This window comes from Pongo abelii, chromosome 1 (assembly GCF_028885655.2).
Source record: "Pongo abelii isolate AG06213 chromosome 1, NHGRI_mPonAbe1-v2.0_pri, whole genome shotgun sequence".
NCBI lineage: Eukaryota > Metazoa > Chordata > Mammalia > Primates > Hominidae > Pongo > Pongo abelii.
In genome coordinates this window covers 88,797,996-88,810,586 of record NC_071985.2, presented here as the reverse complement: position 1 = coordinate 88,810,586, position 12,591 = coordinate 88,797,996, and the positions used below count along the sequence as shown (strand labels likewise).

The following is a 12,591-nucleotide window of genomic DNA, read 5'->3' as shown; positions in this document are numbered from 1 at the left end:
GCGTTCCACAGCGAATCTTGGCGCTGGGGATGGGTACCATCTCCACATGTTCCTTGACATTTGGGGAGAAGATAGAGAGCGTAGGTCAGGCAATGGGAAGCAAACTTCGGCTGGAAGTCTATCAGGAACCCCAACCCCGCACATGCGCTTTGGTCAGCCTGGCCGTTGGGTTTTCCCCACGAACTCCTGCATCTCCACGCTTCAATGCCCGTGGCCAGGTTGGTCTAACTAATGGGACCTCTCAAGATTCATTTTCACATCCAGAATAGGCGAGAATCTCAAACCCGTCAACAGTGAGCGGGAGCACGTGTACACACACGCACGTGTATGTTGCGGGAAGTCAGGGACCCCGAACGGAGGGACCGGCTGGAGCCGCGGCAGAGGCACGTAAACTGTGAAGACTTCATTTTAATATGGACTTTCTTCGGTTCCCAAATAATGCTTTTATAATTTCTTACGCCTGTCTTTACTTTAATCTCTTAATCCTGTTATCTCCGTAAGCTGAGGATGTACCTCACCTCAGGACCCCTGTGACAATTGTGTTAACTCTACAAATTGATGGTAAAACACGTGTGTTTGAACAATATGAGATCAGCGCACCTTGAGAAAGAATAGAAGAACAGCGACTTTTAGGGAACAGGGGAAGACAACCATAAGGTCTGACTGCCTGCGAGGTCGGGCAAAAAGAGCCATATTTTTCTTCTTGCAGAGAGCCTATGAAGGACGTGCAAGTAGGCAAGATGTCGTTAAGACAACCTAAGTGTCCGTCAGCCGGGAAATGGATTAACAAGAATGTGGCATATGGACACCATGGAATGCCATTTGGCCGTAGAAAAGAACGAAATCCTCTCGTCTGCAGCAACAGAGGCGGAGCTATAGGTCACGATGGAACACCAAATGAGCCGGGCACAGAAAGACAGAGAGGGCAGGTTCTTACCCCAATCCTGGGAGCTCAAAAAGTTCACCTTGTGGAGGTAGAGAGTAGAACGATAGACACCAGAGGCTGGAGAGGGTGTGTGGGTGACTGCGGTGAAGAGAGGTTGGTGAAATGGGTACGAGCATGCGTTTAGATGGAGGGAATACGTTCTAAGAATGTTCTAGGGCAGAGTAGGGCGACTAGGGGTAACAACGACGTATTAGTGCGTGTTTCCGAAGAGCTCCTGGAAGACAGCACCTGAGATGCTCTCAACAGGTAGAGATCAGAGGCTGGAGAGGGTGTGTGGGTGACTGCGGTGAAGCGAGGTTGGTGAATTGGGTATCAGCATGCGTTTAGATGGAGGGAATACGTTCTAAGAATGTTCTAGGGCAGAGTAGGGCGACTAGGGGTAACAACGACGTATTAGTGCGTGTTTCCGAAGAGCTCCTGGAAGACAGCACCTGAGATGCTCCCAACAGGTAGAGACGACAGACACCCACGGGATGGATGCCCTACATCCCCTCAGTGGCTCATCGATCACTACGCAGTCTACACGTGTTACCACACGTCACAGGAATCCCATCGATATCATGTCCGCATGAAGAAGAACATAGTCATGCTGCCAGAGTGACTGTCGCAGCTCGGCCTCCCTGGCGCTATGGCCCGTGGTCTCGGCTCCTCAAGTTCCGCTGCCATTTCTACCGAAGCCGGTGACACCCGTGGAGCCCAATCACGGATCCCGCGCTCAGGGTCTGGCACGCCTCGGAAAAGCCAGTGCGCTTGCTGGCATGAGTGGCTCTGGCGGGTGGCCCAACCATTAGGCCCAGATCCCCCGCAGCCGAGAGAGAAGTGGCCCGTCAGCCACCGGGCTTGGCTTGGCGGAAGCCGCTCTGCTCGAGAGTCCTGGCCCATTCGGTGGCCAGCCGAGAGTGCGAGGGTGGCGGTGGTGGTGGCGGGTCACCTGGCGGCCATGGGAGGAGAAAGCCTGACCTGGCCAGTGGGCTTTGCCGCTGAGAAAGAGTGGGAGCGAGGCGAGCACGTGACAAGGAAGAGCTGTGAAGCTGATGTTGCGAAGGTGGCGCCAGCGAGGCCAAAAGGACGGATGGGTGGAGGCAGGCGGGGAGCGTTGGGGCGCACGTGGAGGCCGCGGGAGGTTGTGGCTGGGGCGCGGGAGAAGCGAGCGAGCGAGCCTGTTGGCCAAAAGGGGAGGTGTGAAGGGGCCTGGCAGCTGGCAGGCAGAGCCAAAGAAGGAAGGCTTCCCTGACCGGGAATCGAACCCGGGCCGCGGCGGTGAGAGCGCCGAATCCTAACCACTAGACCACCAGGGAGAGACGGCTTCGGGGCCCGGCTTGCGCCTCCTGGCCCCGGGCGCCTCCGGCCCCCAGCACTACCTTGGCGCTACCTTGGCGCTACCTTGGCGCCTGTCCCCTGCTTCGGGTTAAAACAAACACCCGCAACCAGCCCCCGCGACGCCGGCGGCAACCGGCCTGCCCTCACGAGCAGCTCTGCCCTGTTCGCAGCACACCCTCCAAACACCGCGCGCCTCCTTCCCGGGCGCACAGGCACGCAGCCACAGGCCAAGCTGCCACACGAGCTCCGCGCCCGGGACCTCCGCAAAAGGTCGGCCCGCTGCGTTGGCCGGGAATCGAACCCGGGTCAACTGCTTGGAAGGCAGCTATGCTCACCACTATACCACCAACGCCGCACGGCGCGGGCAGCCCCGCCACGCCGGCCCGGGGCTCCCACCAGCGCGCCGCCGACGCCCGGGGCAGCCCGGCCCCGACGCCCGGTCCGTCCGCCCGCCCGCAGCTCCGCGCTGCCACGGCCCCGCCGAAGGCCGCCCGGCGCCCCACCGGTGCAAGGCGAGCGCGGCTGCCCCGTTCCGCCCGCCTGCCTCTGGGGGCGCTCTCGCTCCCTCGCCGCCCGGGGCCGCCAGAGCCCTTCCCCACCAGGTGCCCGGCGGGGACACGGCCGGCGCCGACAGGGTCCTCGCTCCTCCGCCTCCCACCGGGCGCCGGGCCCTGTGCGTCGCAGAAAGCCTCTTCCGACACCCACTTTGGGCCGGCAGCTCGTCGGGCGCCGTGGGGGGCCAGAGGAGGCCGCCCGCCTGCGGCGACCAAGCCGCGGGCGAGAAGAAAAGGCAGGAGGCCAAGGGGGCCCAGGAGGCCAAGGGGGCCCAGGGGGCCAAGGGGCCGGGCAGGCCAGGCCCGAGATGGCGCACTGCCACTAGCTGGAGGGCGGAGGAAGGAGAAGGAGGGCCCACAGGCTGGGTCCGAGGCGGCGGCCCAAAAAGGACGGCTGCCTCCCCGTCGGGGAATCGAACCCCGGTCTCCCGCGTGACAGGCGGGGATACTCACCACTATACTAACGAGGACGACGGCGACGGTCGCCGGGACGCCAGACCCCACTGCGACCGCGGACGCCTAGCCCTGCCTTGATCCCCTCCCCCGACCGCAGGGGCCCGGTGCGTGCTCGCCCTCCACCCGCCACCCGCCACCCGCCACCCGCCACCCGCCACCCGTCACCCGCCACCCGCCACCCGCCCCCCGCCACCATTGGCGCGACCTACCCCGACACCCAACAAAGCACCCTGCGATCCCGCTGGGACCCGGAGCCGGACCCGGACCCCGACAGGTACCGGAGCGGCGTGGAACCTCCCCGTGCGCCCTGCCTGCTGTCTCCAACGCGGGGATCGCGCCGGGGCAGGAAGAGGCGCGGGCGAAACAGTCAGGCCGCTGCTCCTAGGACGCGGTGGGCGCAGCGCCCTGCGGGGTTCGGCGAGCCCAGGCGCGGGGGCTGGGGCGTGCGGCGGCGGCGGCCGGCCCGACGCGGACCGTTTGGGTCCGGGGTGGGGACGCGGGGGCGTCCACGTCAACGCCGGCCGGCTCCGTTCACCTGGCGCCCGCTCCGCCCGCGCGGTCCGTCGGTTGCGCACCGAACCCAGACAGGCGCCGGCCAACGGCGCAGGCGTTCGCGCCGGGTCCCAGCCATGCGAGCGGCGACGCGCCCCGGCGCGCCGTCAGGATGGCCGAGCGGTCTAAGGCGCTGCGTTCAGGTCGCAGTCTCCCCTGGAGGCGTGGGTTCGAATCCCACTCCTGACAAGCCGACCTTTTGGCCCGCCCGCCGGAGGGCAACGCCCATGGCAACCCTGGAGCACCTTTGGCCGGTTCCTGCCTTGAGCCCTTGCCCGCTCTCCAAACTCCAGCCCCCTTGAAGCAAGCCTCCAAAACGCCGCCGCTTCTCAGGCACGTCCGTTCTTCCTGCCCACCCGCCGCCTGTCGCAGAAACAGCCCAGGACCATGCGCCAGCGCCCGCGACCCTCTACCAATTGCCCTTCGGACGGACGCCCTCCCCGCCACCTCGCACGCCCTCTTCCCTGGCCCCACACACAGCGAGCGACCGCGACCACCTTCCACGCTCTTCCCTGCCTATCTCCTCCGCCCGCCCAAACAGACACAGCCCAGATTCTTGCCCTATTCCTCCTTTTCCCTCCTTCCTCCCACCGGCCTCCGCCCACCGCCCACCGCCCACCGCCCACCGCCTCGAATCGCCGCTGCGCTGCCCAGAGGCGTCCTGGCCTGCACAGCCCGCCCGGTTTCACCCTCCAACTTCTGACCGCTGAACGGCAGCGAGCGACTCGCTCGTGGAGCCGCACACACTTCTCCCACCAGAGGCACGCCATCCAACATCCTGTCCTTTCCTCCGACCCCTCGGACCCCGGCCGCGCATTCCATTCTCCAGACGCCCTAGCCACGTCGCCGATCCCACCTCGCTACTTGTGCTCCCTTCCCGCTAACACCTGCCTGCCGGCCCACCTGCAGCCCGGACGCCTGCCGGCCACAGGCAGCGGGAACCCTGCACACAGCCTGGCAGGCGAGTCCAAACCCGGAAAGACAGCCAACGAGGAATCACGAGCGGAAGCCCTAGATCCCCGTCACGCGCCCACAAACGCCAGGCCCCGCCGGGACCAGCTCCGCGCCACACCGCATCCCCACGGGGGAAGCCGCGGCCTGGGCCGTCCCAGCCACACCCAGCGCGCCTTCTCCAGGGTCAGCCAGCTGCGGCTCTGCCGAAGCGCTCCTCCGCTCCTTTCTCGCGCTCCAGCCTCCCTACCAGCCCAAGTGCGAGCCGGTGGGGTGGGTCACAGCGCAGGAGCGAGGCGCCCACGGACTTGGTCTGCGTTTCTGAGCCCGCACGCCACGGCTGCGAGACCCGTTCCCCATCGCCGCCCCCGCTCGCTGACACACCCACCTCCCCACCCACCCGCAGGTGACACAAGTGAGAAGGCCGGCCCGGCGGTGAAGAAAAGAAAGAAAAAAAAAGGACCCTCGAAAGAAAGAAAGAAAGAAACAAACAAACAAAAACAAAAACAAGAACTTTGGGTCTGTGCCGGGGATCCGCGCTCAGCAAGGCCCGCCACAGCTCACCTGCCCACACGGGCATTCGGGCGCGGGCCACGGCTGGTCCTTCCCCTGGAGACCCCGGCGGGCAGTCTCTCGGCCCTGGGCGGCAGAGAAAGCACAAGATGGGCCGAGTCGGCCTCTCTCCCTCCGCTCTCCCTCCGCGCCCCGCCTCAGGTCCCTCGACGTGACGGGAGCCTCCCCTTCTGCCCGCCCCATCGGGCCAGCCTCTCGTGGCCGCTCCAATAGGACGGAGGCCCACGGCAGGCGGTGACCAGTGAACGGCCGCTGGTGGCGAGCTCCGCTGCACCAGCTTCCGTTGGCGTTTGCCATCGGTGCATGGGTGGTTCAGTGGTAGAATTCTCGCCTGCCACGCGGGAGGCCCGGGTTCGATTCCCGGCCCATGCAGCACACCCTCCCATTTTGGTGCTGCAGCAGCACCAAGGCGTAGCTGCGCTCGCCTCTGCCGCCTCCTTACACTCGGGGCGCGCGAGCGAGTCCGGCACCGGCTGCGCTCCCACGCGCGACGCCCCTCTGCCCTTTCTTCCGTGCCTCTCTCCACTGACTTACGGTTGAGCCTGTCCCCCCGCCCCCCCACCTTGGTAACAACAACCCCTCCAAACACGAGAGCGCGCCAGACACCAGCCCTGGGCAGCCTCCTGCTCCTGTTTCTCTTCATTGCCCTGCCACCGCCTCTGCCCGACGCATTTCACTTCAAGGAACACCGCCAGGCACCACGGGCTTGCAGCCACTCGCCCCACCTCTCCTCTTCACATTTCACCACCTCGACCTCTTTTCCTCTCTCTCTCTCCCCCTCGCTGGCTCCCCACATCCAGAAAATGATGCCATGGTTGCCCTTCCAGTAGGAAGGAAGTCGCGACTCCGGGGAGTAACTCATCACTTTCCCCTAGTTGGTCACACAGTCCTTAACGCGACCACACGAGTGTACGCGTGGCATGTGCACCGTCTATATTCATCGTGTTCCGGCTACTCCACACTCTCTCCCCTCATTCTGCCGGCACCACCACCGCCATGTCGCATCTCCCAACCTAACCCCAATCCACCACTTTAGTCGAGGATGCTGCCTTGTTTCTCTCCCTCGGACCTCTTTTCATCTCAGCCCCAGACACATGCCTGAGACGTGAATGTGCGTCCTGAAGACGGCTTATTTATGTCTCGGGTCCAGTTGCATTCCCTACCCTTTTGGGACGTGGGACGTGGCCTCCAGTCGCTCTGTCACGACGTCTCTCCCACCCTGGGCTGCTTGCCACCTCACCCCAGCCCCACTCCACACTCTGACCGCCCAGCCCAAGCAGCAGCCCAGTCTCGCCGGCGGGGGTGCCCTTTGACCACACAGACTTCCTTCCTGCCCAGGCCAACCCGCTGAAAAGGTACTGTTCCCACCAGCCTTCAGGCTCAGCCCTCCCTCCACCACCTTTGTCTCACCCCACCCGCCCTTTCACTCACACACACACACACACACACACAGACACACACTCTCTCTCTCTCTCTGTCTGTCTCTCTCTCTCAATCTCTCACCCTCTCTGTCTTTCTCTGTCTCTGTCTCTGTCTCTCTCTCTCTCTCTCTCTCTCTGTCTCTATCTCTCTGTCTCTCTCTCTCGCACAGTCAACTCTCCCTCTCGCCGTCAATGTCCCTCACTCAGACGACTCATATCCCCCAGCCCTGGCCTCCTTCAGGCTCTTCAGACACACGCCAGCTCCGCCACCAGCTGGGATCCCTCCGACCGCATAGGCGGCCCGCGAGGTGCCCTGACGCCCCAGGCATCTGCACAACCTCCGTTTCACTGGACAGCCTCACTCCCAGACCTGGCCAGCCAGCCCTGTGCACCCCCTGGACACCCTGGACTCCTTCTTCCAGCTCCCAGCACGCGACATGCTTCTCTCCTTTCCTCGGTGTCAGCCCCTTGCCCCGGGCGGGGGTGGACGCCAGCCACGGGAACGGACACCTTCGTCCATCACTGTCACCCACTGACATCCACCCACATCACGCTGGCAAGCAAGCCAGCCTCCCGTGGGGATGGCAAACATCTCTATCCCCGACAGGGTCTGGTCTCTGCAGGTGATCCGACTGTGCCAAGATCCCACGAATGACACGGGAGAGGTTTGTGCAGTTGGTTGGACGTCTACTTTGCCCCTACAGAGGAGTTTTGGCAAGAAGTCGACTGACTTCTGCCATTGACTTGGGGGATCAGCCAAACAATAATGATCAATACGGGTTGAATAGAGGGTTGGAGCACTGGGCTCATCTGTGCTAAGGAGGGGATGGGAAAAGCGTTCCACAGCGAATCTTGGCGCTGGGGATGGGTACCATCTCCACATGTTCCTTGACATTTGGGGAGAAGATAGAGAGCGTAGGTCAGGCAATGGGAAGCAAACTTCGGCTGGAAGTCTATCAGGAACCCCAACCCCGCACATGCGCTTTGGTCAGCCTGGCCGTTGGGTTTTCCCCACGAACTCCTGCATCTCCACGCTTCAATGCCCGTGGCCAGGTTGGTCTAACTAATGGGACCTCTCAAGATTCATTTTCACATCCAGAATAGGCGAGAATCTCAAACCCGTCAACAGTGAGCGGGAGCACGTGTACACACACGCACGTGTATGTTGCGGGAAGTCAGGGACCCCGAACGGAGGGACCGGCTGGAGCCGCGGCAGAGGCACGTAAACTGTGAAGACTTCATTTTAATATGGACTTTCTTCGGTTCCCAAATAATGCTTTTATAATTTCTTACGCCTGTCTTTACTTTAATCTCTTAATCCTGTTATCTCCGTAAGCTGAGGATGTACCTCACCTCAGGACCCCTGTGACAATTGTGTTAACTCTACAAATTGATGGTAAAACACGTGTGTTTGAACAATATGAGATCAGCGCACCTTGAGAAAGAATAGAAGAACAGCGACTTTTAGGGAACAGGGGAAGACAACCATAAGGTCTGACTGCCTGCGAGGTCGGGCAAAAAGAGCCATATTTTTCTTCTTGCAGAGAGCCTATGAAGGACGTGCAAGTAGGCAAGATGTCGTTAAGACAACCTAAGTGTCCGTCAGCCGGGAAATGGATTAACAAGAATGTGGCATATGGACACCATGGAATGCCATTTGGCCGTAGAAAAGAACGAAATCCTCTCGTCTGCAGCAACAGAGGCGGAGCTATAGGTCACGATGGAACACCAAATGAGCCGGGCACAGAAAGACAGAGAGGGCAGGTTCTTACCCCAATCCTGGGAGCTCAAAAAGTTCACCTTGTGGAGGTAGAGAGTAGAACGATAGACACCAGAGGCTGGAGAGGGTGTGTGGGTGACTGCGGTGAAGAGAGGTTGGTGAAATGGGTACGAGCATGCGTTTAGATGGAGGGAATACGTTCTAAGAATGTTCTAGGGCAGAGTAGGGCGACTAGGGGTAACAACGACGTATTAGTGCGTGTTTCCGAAGAGCTCCTGGAAGACAGCACCTGAGATGCTCTCAACAGGTAGAGATCAGAGGCTGGAGAGGGTGTGTGGGTGACTGCGGTGAAGCGAGGTTGGTGAATTGGGTATCAGCATGCGTTTAGATGGAGGGAATACGTTCTAAGAATGTTCTAGGGCAGAGTAGGGCGACTAGGGGTAACAACGACGTATTAGTGCGTGTTTCCGAAGAGCTCCTGGAAGACAGCACCTGAGATGCTCCCAACAGGTAGAGACGACAGACACCCACGGGATGGATGCCCTACATCCCCTCAGTGGCTCATCGATCACTACGCAGTCTACACGTGTTACCACACGTCACAGGAATCCCATCGATATCATGTCCGCATGAAGAAGAACATAGTCATGCTGCCAGAGTGACTGTCGCAGCTCGGCCTCCCTGGCGCTATGGCCCGTGGTCTCGGCTCCTCAAGTTCCGCTGCCATTTCTACCGAAGCCGGTGACACCCGTGGAGCCCAATCACGGATCCCGCGCTCAGGGTCTGGCACGCCTCGGAAAAGCCAGTGCGCTTGCTGGCATGAGTGGCTCTGGCGGGTGGCCCAACCATTAGGCCCAGATCCCCCGCAGCCGAGAGAGAAGTGGCCCGTCAGCCACCGGGCTTGGCTTGGCGGAAGCCGCTCTGCTCGAGAGTCCTGGCCCATTCGGTGGCCAGCCGAGAGTGCGAGGGTGGCGGTGGTGGTGGCGGGTCACCTGGCGGCCATGGGAGGAGAAAGCCTGACCTGGCCAGTGGGCTTTGCCGCTGAGAAAGAGTGGGAGCGAGGCGAGCACGTGACAAGGAAGAGCTGTGAAGCTGATGTTGCGAAGGTGGCGCCAGCGAGGCCAAAAGGACGGATGGGTGGAGGCAGGCGGGGAGCGTTGGGGCGCACGTGGAGGCCGCGGGAGGTTGTGGCTGGGGCGCGGGAGAAGCGAGCGAGCGAGCCTGTTGGCCAAAAGGGGAGGTGTGAAGGGGCCTGGCAGCTGGCAGGCAGAGCCAAAGAAGGAAGGCTTCCCTGACCGGGAATCGAACCCGGGCCGCGGCGGTGAGAGCGCCGAATCCTAACCACTAGACCACCAGGGAGAGACGGCTTCGGGGCCCGGCTTGCGCCTCCTGGCCCCGGGCGCCTCCGGCCCCCAGCACTACCTTGGCGCTACCTTGGCGCTACCTTGGCGCCTGTCCCCTGCTTCGGGTTAAAACAAACACCCGCAACCAGCCCCCGCGACGCCGGCGGCAACCGGCCTGCCCTCACGAGCAGCTCTGCCCTGTTCGCAGCACACCCTCCAAACACCGCGCGCCTCCTTCCCGGGCGCACAGGCACGCAGCCACAGGCCAAGCTGCCACACGAGCTCCGCGCCCGGGACCTCCGCAAAAGGTCGGCCCGCTGCGTTGGCCGGGAATCGAACCCGGGTCAACTGCTTGGAAGGCAGCTATGCTCACCACTATACCACCAACGCCGCACGGCGCGGGCAGCCCCGCCACGCCGGCCCGGGGCTCCCACCAGCGCGCCGCCGACGCCCGGGGCAGCCCGGCCCCGACGCCCGGTCCGTCCGCCCGCCCGCAGCTCCGCGCTGCCACGGCCCCGCCGAAGGCCGCCCGGCGCCCCACCGGTGCAAGGCGAGCGCGGCTGCCCCGTTCCGCCCGCCTGCCTCTGGGGGCGCTCTCGCTCCCTCGCCGCCCGGGGCCGCCAGAGCCCTTCCCCACCAGGTGCCCGGCGGGGACACGGCCGGCGCCGACAGGGTCCTCGCTCCTCCGCCTCCCACCGGGCGCCGGGCCCTGTGCGTCGCAGAAAGCCTCTTCCGACACCCACTTTGGGCCGGCAGCTCGTCGGGCGCCGTGGGGGGCCAGAGGAGGCCGCCCGCCTGCGGCGACCAAGCCGCGGGCGAGAAGAAAAGGCAGGAGGCCAAGGGGGCCCAGGAGGCCAAGGGGGCCCAGGGGGCCCAGGGGGCCCAGGGGGCCAAGGGGCCGGGCAGGCCAGGCCCGAGATGGCGCACTGCCACTAGCTGGAGGGCGGAGGAAGGAGAAGGAGGGCCCACAGGCTGGGTCCGAGGCGGCGGCCCAAAAAGGACGGCTGCCTCCCCGTCGGGGAATCGAACCCCGGTCTCCCGCGTGACAGGCGGGGATACTCACCACTATACTAACGAGGACGACGGCGACCGTCGCCGGGACGCCAGACCCCACTGCGACCGCGGACGCCTAGCCCTGCCTTGATCCCCTCCCCCGACCGCAGGGGCCCGGTGTGTGCTCGCCCTCCACCCGCCAACCGCCACCCGCCACCCGCCACCCGTCACCCGCCACCCGCCACCCGCCCCCCGCCACCATTGGCGCGACCTACCCCGACACCCAACAAAGCACCCTGCGATCCCGCTGGGACCCGGAGCCGGACCCGGACCCCGACAGGTACCGGAGCGGCGTGGAACCTCCCCGTGCGCCCTGCCTGCTGTCTCCAACGCGGGGATCGCGCCGGGGCAGGAAGAGGCGCGGGCGAAACAGTCAGGCCGCTGCTCCTAGGACGCGGTGGGCGCAGCGCCCTGCGGGGTTCGGCGAGCCCAGGCGCGGGGGCTGGGGCGTGCGGCGGCGGCGGCCGGCCCGACGCGGACCGTTTGGGTCCGGGGTGGGGACGCGGGGGCGTCCACGTCAACGCCGGCCGGCTCCGTTCACCTGGCGCCCGCTCCGCCCGCGCGGTCCGTCGGTTGCGCACCGAACCCAGACAGGCGCCGGCCAACGGCGCAGGCGTTCGCGCCGGGTCCCAGCCATGCGAGCGGCGACGCGCTCCGGCGCGCCGTCAGGATGGCCGAGCGGTCTAAGGCGCTGCGTTCAGGTCGCAGTCTCCCCTGGAGGCGTGGGTTCGAATCCCACTCCTGACAAGCCGACCTTTTGGCCCGCCCGCCGGAGGGCAACGCCCATGGCAACCCTGGAGCACCTTTGGCCGGTTCCTGCCTTGAGCCCTTGCCCGCTCTCCAAACTCCAGCCCCCTTGAAGCAAGCCTCCAAAACGCCGCCGCTTCTCAGGCACGTCCGTTCTTCCTGCCCACCCGCCGCCTGTCGCAGAAACAGCCCAGGACCATGCGCCAGCGCCCGCGACCCTCTACCAATTGCCCTTCGGACGGACGCCCTCCCCGCCACCTCGCACGCCCTCTTCCCTGGCCCCACACACAGCGAGCGACCGCGACCACCTTCCACGCTCTTCCCTGCCTATCTCCTCCGCCCGCCCAAACAGACACAGCCCAGATTCTTGCCCTATTCCTCCTTTTCCCTCCTTCCTCCCACCGGCCTCCGCCCACCGCCCACCGCCCACCGCCCACCGCCCACCGCCCACCGCCTCGAATCGCCGCTGCGCTGCCCAGAGGCGTCCTGGCCTGCACAGCCCGCCCGGTTTCACCCTCCAACTTCTGACCGCTGAACGGCAGCGAGCGACTCGCTCGTGGAGCCGCACACACTTCTCCCACCAGAGGCACGCCATCCAACATCCTGTCCTTTCCTCCGACCCCTCGGACCCCGGCCGCGCATTCCATTCTCCAGACGCCCTAGCCACGTCGCCGATCCCACCTCGCTACTTGTGCTCCCTTCCCGCTAACACCTGCCTGCCGGCCCACCTGCAGCCCGGACGCCTGCCGGCCACAGGCAGCGGGAACCCTGCACACAGCCTGGCAGGCGAGTCCAAACCCGGAAAGACAGCCAACGAGGAATCACGAGCGGAAGCCCTAGATCCCCGTCACGCGCCCACAAACGCCAGGCCCCGCCGGGACCAGCTCCGCGCCACACCGCATCCCCACGGGGGAAGCCGCGGCCTGGGCCGTCCCAGCCACACCCAGCGCGCCTT

The 12,591-nt window shown here is 64.3% G+C and overlaps 3 non-coding genes across 3 annotated transcripts; all 3 read left to right on the top strand.

Moving 5' to 3' along the window:
• The first annotated feature begins 3,934 nt into the window (after window positions 1-3,934).
• TRNAL-CAG (transfer RNA leucine (anticodon CAG)) lies at window positions 3,935-4,017 on the top strand. Its single transcript has one exon. It is a non-coding gene; the product is annotated as a tRNA-Leu (tRNA).
• Window positions 4,018-5,653: 1,636 nt separating this feature from the next.
• On the top strand, window positions 5,654-5,724 carry TRNAG-GCC (transfer RNA glycine (anticodon GCC)). The gene has a single exon. It is a non-coding gene; the product is annotated as a tRNA-Gly (tRNA).
• Window positions 5,725-11,553: 5,829 nt separating this feature from the next.
• TRNAL-CAG (transfer RNA leucine (anticodon CAG)) lies at window positions 11,554-11,636 on the top strand. The gene has a single exon. It is a non-coding gene; the product is annotated as a tRNA-Leu (tRNA).
• The last annotated feature ends 955 nt before the right edge of the window (window positions 11,637-12,591 follow it).